Source organism: Mytilus californianus, unplaced genomic scaffold (genome assembly GCF_021869535.1).
Source record: "Mytilus californianus isolate M0D057914Y unplaced genomic scaffold, xbMytCali1.0.p SCAF_4, whole genome shotgun sequence".
In the NCBI taxonomy this organism is placed as follows: Eukaryota; Metazoa; Mollusca; class Bivalvia; order Mytilida; family Mytilidae; genus Mytilus; species Mytilus californianus.
In genome coordinates, this window is record NW_026262690.1 from 68496388 (window position 1) to 68502387 (window position 6000).

The following is a 6000-nucleotide window of genomic DNA, read 5'->3' on the forward strand; positions in this document are numbered from 1 at the left end:
GAGACAATAATTTACTGCAAATGCTGTTCGAAATGTAAACAGAGAATCTGCACGGCTTGACCAACGAGTCTCACATAGCGTTCTTAACTTTGTTCGGCGTTCCAAATGGTCTTGACCATTTTCATTTTCGGAGAGTTTTGTGAAAGCAGTCAAGCTTTTAGCCGAATAATCAACTTTGAACGCAATTTCCTACAAAGTTCTTTCTTTTTTTTTTATTTCAAAGGGGTATAAAACTGGCAAATTTATGCATAGGCACGCCACTGCTTGGAATAGGTCGGAATATGGACCCTGAATCCGATGCCCTGTAAAGCCCGCCGTTTTTCAGCTTCGACTGGGAGTGCCGCCACAACTTTCCTCTATTAAATGAGGGCTCCGTATATAGGCGGCATGCTACAATGTTAACTGATTTTCAGTTTTAGTTTATCCATAGATACATCTAGGTATATCCTACATGCCATCATTCTCAAATGTTAGTCAACATTTCCAGGCAAACCTTGCATTCCAGCCACTGGACAGAACTTAATTACAATATTGAATTATATTACGATTTGTTCTAGCATAGATCTATAATCCAATATGGTTCTAGTAATGCATTTTTAATGGACGACAAGCAAGTCCTCAATTATTCCTTAATAATTATAATGATGAACGAAATTTGAATTCGTTTTTCTTAAATTTTGCTGACCATGCAGCTATAGGCCGCTCCTAATACTTGTTAATATACTATATAATAAAATATTAATTTTCGCGAACCATTTAGGTCACAGAAATTCCAAAAAATGGCATCAGTAAGGAGAGTTGTACAAATGATGTGAATACACAGAACCCGGATCCAAATTATCTTTTACTAAAATTATTCATCATTTTCTGTTTTGTATGTACTAACAACATTTCATTTTTCTACAATTTCGATTAAAATATTATAAAACCTGCAGTTCAATAGGTCACATGCCCCAAATAAACATTCCCCGATTGGTCGAACTACTGTGGCCTCGGTGTAAAGCAACGCAAGACTCGATGTAAAGATCACGCTTCCAAAAATAGAGGTATGTCCCAACTTAACATTCCCCGATTGGTTGAATTGCTGCTCGATGTAAAGCAACGGAAGCCTTGATGCAATGAAGAAAAGGGGTTGACAGGATAAACGTAATCGTTATAAATTTTAACTTCATGGTTCTTATGCAAGCAAATTTAATAAACAATGATTTTATACAGTTGTGTTATTGTTTTCACCTTACATAGGGCTTTATTTCTGATCTTATTTCTGTGTACACAATTCTGAATCTACATATTTCACCTATATCAATATTAGGTAATCCGTTTGGACGATTCCATATACTATTATGTTTTAGGGTTTTTAGCTTCAGTGTCGAGTTGGTGTATAGTATTGAGGGCTATCTGCGAGAAATAAATTTTTTTTTCTGATAGATTAACTAAATCCAAAACCAATATAAAAATAGTTAACACATTTATTTTATTTAACGGAGTAAATTGATCGGAATGTGAATGATACATAAACCTAAAATTCGTTTTGGTCTATCCCAGTGATGACATTTGCGCGGGACTTTAGTCCATTGACATCGTAATATAATTTACTTTGGATTATAATTATCTTTAGATGTAATGTTACAGGATTTAATGTGAAATAATTTGTCTCTTCTTTTATAGTACACGAGTTTGACGTCAGGTTTGTACACATGAAGTCTCTAGTCTAAAAAAAGCCAGTGACAGAAGGATAAACAGATATTGAGATAAGCAACTGTCTAGGGCCAAGTAAGGGAGGTGAAAAAGCCAGTATTACGCAGAACGATAAACAGTTACATAGACGGATCCAGGGGGTGGGGAAAATTTGGTTGATTTTATAGGGAAGCAGGGGCGGATCGAGCCATTTTATAAAAGGGGGGTTCCCAACTCAGGACAAAGGGTGGGTGGGGGTGTGTTCCAACCATGTGTCCCCATTCAAATGCATTGATCGTCCAAAAAAACCCTCGGAACCCTCCCCCGGATCCGCCACTTGGGAAGCATGACGGGAGTGGGCAACCCTTAGGTCAGTCAGCGGCCACCCCCCTTTTATGAAAAGTTGTGGATCCGCCACTGAGATTTATGTAAGCAGGTTTTCTTTGTGTAGATACCTTAAGATATCACCAACTGTGACTGAGTACAGAATTTGATTCATTTTAGCTCATTAGCTGGGCTCACTCGCTAAAAAGGTTCATTGCGGGCCTGCTCACTGGCTAACATTTTACGATATTCATGACTTGTGTAGAAAAGCCGATAATCTATACATGTGTGTGAGGAGTAGTTATCAAGCTTCCTTTCGTCTGTAAAAACTGTCTTAGGCCAAGTTAGGGAGGTGAAAAAGCACGTAATAGAACGATAAACAGATGATCAGGTTTTCTTCATATAGATCCCTTAAAATATCCCCCACCGAGGACACAATTTGATTCATTTTAGCTCATTAGCTGCGCTCACTCGCCATAATAGGTTCATTGCGGCTTACTGGCTAATATGTGTAGAAAAGCCGATAACCTATACATACATGTACATGTATATGGTCAGATCATATGTTTTCGTACGTCATATGAATTTGTACTATGCATGCCTTTTCAATGGAAATTGTGACGACAGTATGCATTCTTAATAGCACGAAAAATGATGAGAAGAGGATACATATGTCAACCAAAACTTTTCAGCAACGTCAAAATATGTGAGGACACCCTATCAAGATCTATCAAGCTTGTGTTCATGTTGCGTTAAAACTGTTTTAGGAAGGTTAAAAATACCAACAACATAACAATAAATAGATAATCGATATTGTAAAATATCAATGTGTTGAAAAGCCAATGATCTACATATATACTTAAATATATCAACCATAAAATAAAACTGATTTAATTTACACCAAAACTGTTGAAAAAACCTTTATGTTTATATAACTTATCTCATTCTAGTCCATTCAACTGACAGAATCGGTGTACATTTCATGAACTCTTTAATAACAAGAATCATCATGGACTAATCTTTATAACAATATCTGTTAGCCATTTAGGGGTCTTTTGCATTCAAAGTTTAGTTTTAGTGGGTTTGTTTTGCGAAAAAGAACTCAATTTCCAGATCAAAGTTAACATTTTCTATATATTTTGCTGTGTCAAAATGACCTAATAAATATAAAGGACAGTACCCATATAGACCCAAAAATGGTATATCACATTCTACACATGACATTTTAGCAGGAAAGACTGCCATTGGAGTATATAACTTTTAACCTGTGTTTATATAATTAAAATATGATAATAAAATTCATGTCTTTTTCAGGACCTCTGATCCAACCATGTAGTATGGCATGTTTTTGAGATATGGTTTTGGTGGATAGGATGTTCTTGAAGGACCTGTAGTACAAAGTATATCACTGGATTGAGCTCTTTGTCTAAGTGTATTATTAAAGTGCTTTGCTTTGAGCTCAGTTCATTGTTATGCAATTCATTCTTTGTGAAATAAAGATTTGACAGACAACTCCCCATGCACAAGGATTTGTCAGGGTAGTATCCATTCTATGTACAATGTAAGTAATAAGGAGATAAAAGCATTTTATTATGATTTGAACCTAACATTTTTTGTCCATTAACCAAATTTAAAAAAAAGAACAAATTTACCCGACAATGCTACACTCGCTACTAGCAATATGATGCTAGGTTGTTTTAATACATCTGTACTGCCTACTGATGACTCGGTCCTGAGTGTAAATGGTCATTCAGTATGTTAAAAAAAAAGGGCAAAATTTATAAGGCCTATCTGGCCTAATTGATTTCTAAAACTATATTTCATTGTACATGTTCAACATTTTTCATTCATTTGTTTATTTCTTAATTTGTGTGAATTAACATTGTTACAGTAAATGTTAATTACTACACTTTCATACCACAACAAATACTGTATTGTATCATTTATATTTGTATCCATATAACAAAAAAAATTGAAAAGAGAATAATTTTGCAATACCTTTTTGATATTGAATACTATAACTTTTTTGATATTTAGACATATTAAGTAGATTTTCATAATACCCATTTGACATGCTTGAAATTCTATGGGATTACTTTTGGAGCAGTTATGAGTCTTTGAAGCATGCTCACAAAGGTTTTTTTGTTGATATCATTTTCATATTGGTCAAAACTTTTTTTTGCTTGGGCCAGCTTTGGAGGAGATGTTATCAAAGAATTGATAAAAAACAACACAGAAGTTTACTTTCTAGCTATTCTAGCCCCAAGCATCATGTCAGGCATTGTCATTACTAAAAACCAATAAATGTCGTCTAATCTGAGAAACAATTTCGACATTTTAACAGAATATTTTACTAATGATACTTACAATCCACCACAAAGTAATATAAATAGAACCATACAAATAGTGAGCAAATACATATAAAACAGATGTGGTATGATTGCCAATGAGACAATTCTCCACAACAGACCAAAATGACACAGAAATTAACAACTACGGGTCACCGTACAGCCTTCAACAATGAGCAAAGCCCATAACACATAGTCATTTATGTTATTTATGTTCTCAGATATCATCTCCCATTTAAAAAAAAATCACATGAAAAAATGAACCTATTATGTGTTGCTCTCCTAGCTACAAAATGTAACCAAAATCAAAGATGTGGAAAATATTCTATCATAATCATTTGGTAATTAATGCAATTAGTGCCTCTTCCATGCCCGTCTTGAACATAAAATCTAAATATTAAATAAACAACACTCCTCATGCTCAGGTTGGTTGTCATCGTGCAATACAGTTAATAACAACATATAGGAAAAACATAGAACTCCTTTTGTCATATAAAACACTGTCAAACATCCAAACATACTATCCACATTCATCTGTGTCCACACTTGTTTTGATACAAAAAATAGCTTATTGATGGCTGTCGAATAAACAGCTATAATCCAATGACTATTCTAGTTTGCTTTAAAATTCCCGAAACACAACACAAGCTAAGGTAAAGCATGATTAAAAAGAGATTTAAAAAAAATGAAGAACAAACAAAAACAACCGCTACAATTCGAGGACTACACCAATTTTACATCATATCAGATCACATTAGTATTATTCATATCAATGTTATTTAGTTAAGCCTTTAATTTAAATCCAACTATAAGAAACGCACCAACTATCCCACAATTTAGACGAAAAATAAAGGGTGAACCATTTAGACCTCCAACATATTATGGTGAATGGCATAGAAAATTAAATTTACTGTATACAAGACTATATATAAGGCACCAGTGCAGTTCATTATATGCAGACATAAATAAGATAAATATAGTGAATGATTCTAAATGCTCCTGCGGTTCTCCTGTTGGAGATGCCATCCATTACTTTCCAGAATGCCAATTATATTATAACCAAAAAAATATCTCTGAACAGCTTCCATTTGCAGCTGATTATTTCCAAATGATCAAATTCAGGATGTGATACGTTAAGAATGAGGCATCTTCTTACATAGTATCAATTTATCACGATTTTTTTTAGAATGATATCAGGATTGTTATCTTTTTTTAGACTTTAAAAAAAAATCATCAGAATTCTGTTGAGAATACTATCTTTTTGAGGAAACAATTTTCTTATCTGAATTCTGTTTAGAAAAGTATCTATCCGAGGAAACGATTTTCTTATCATAATTCTGTTAAGGAAAATATCTATATGAGTAAACGATTTTCTTATCAGAATTCTGTTAAGGAAAGTATCTACCCGAGGAAGCGATTTTCTTATCAGAATTCTGTTAAGGAAAGTACCTATCTGGGAAAATATTTTCTTATCAGAAAATATCTATCTGAGGGAGCGATTTTCTTATCAGAATTCTGTTAAGAAAAGTATCTATCAGAATTCTGCTAAGGAAAGTATCTATCTGAGGAAACGATTTTCTTATCAGAATTCTGTTAAGAAAAGTAGCTATCTGAGGAAACAATTTTCTTATCAGAATTCTGTTAAGAAAAG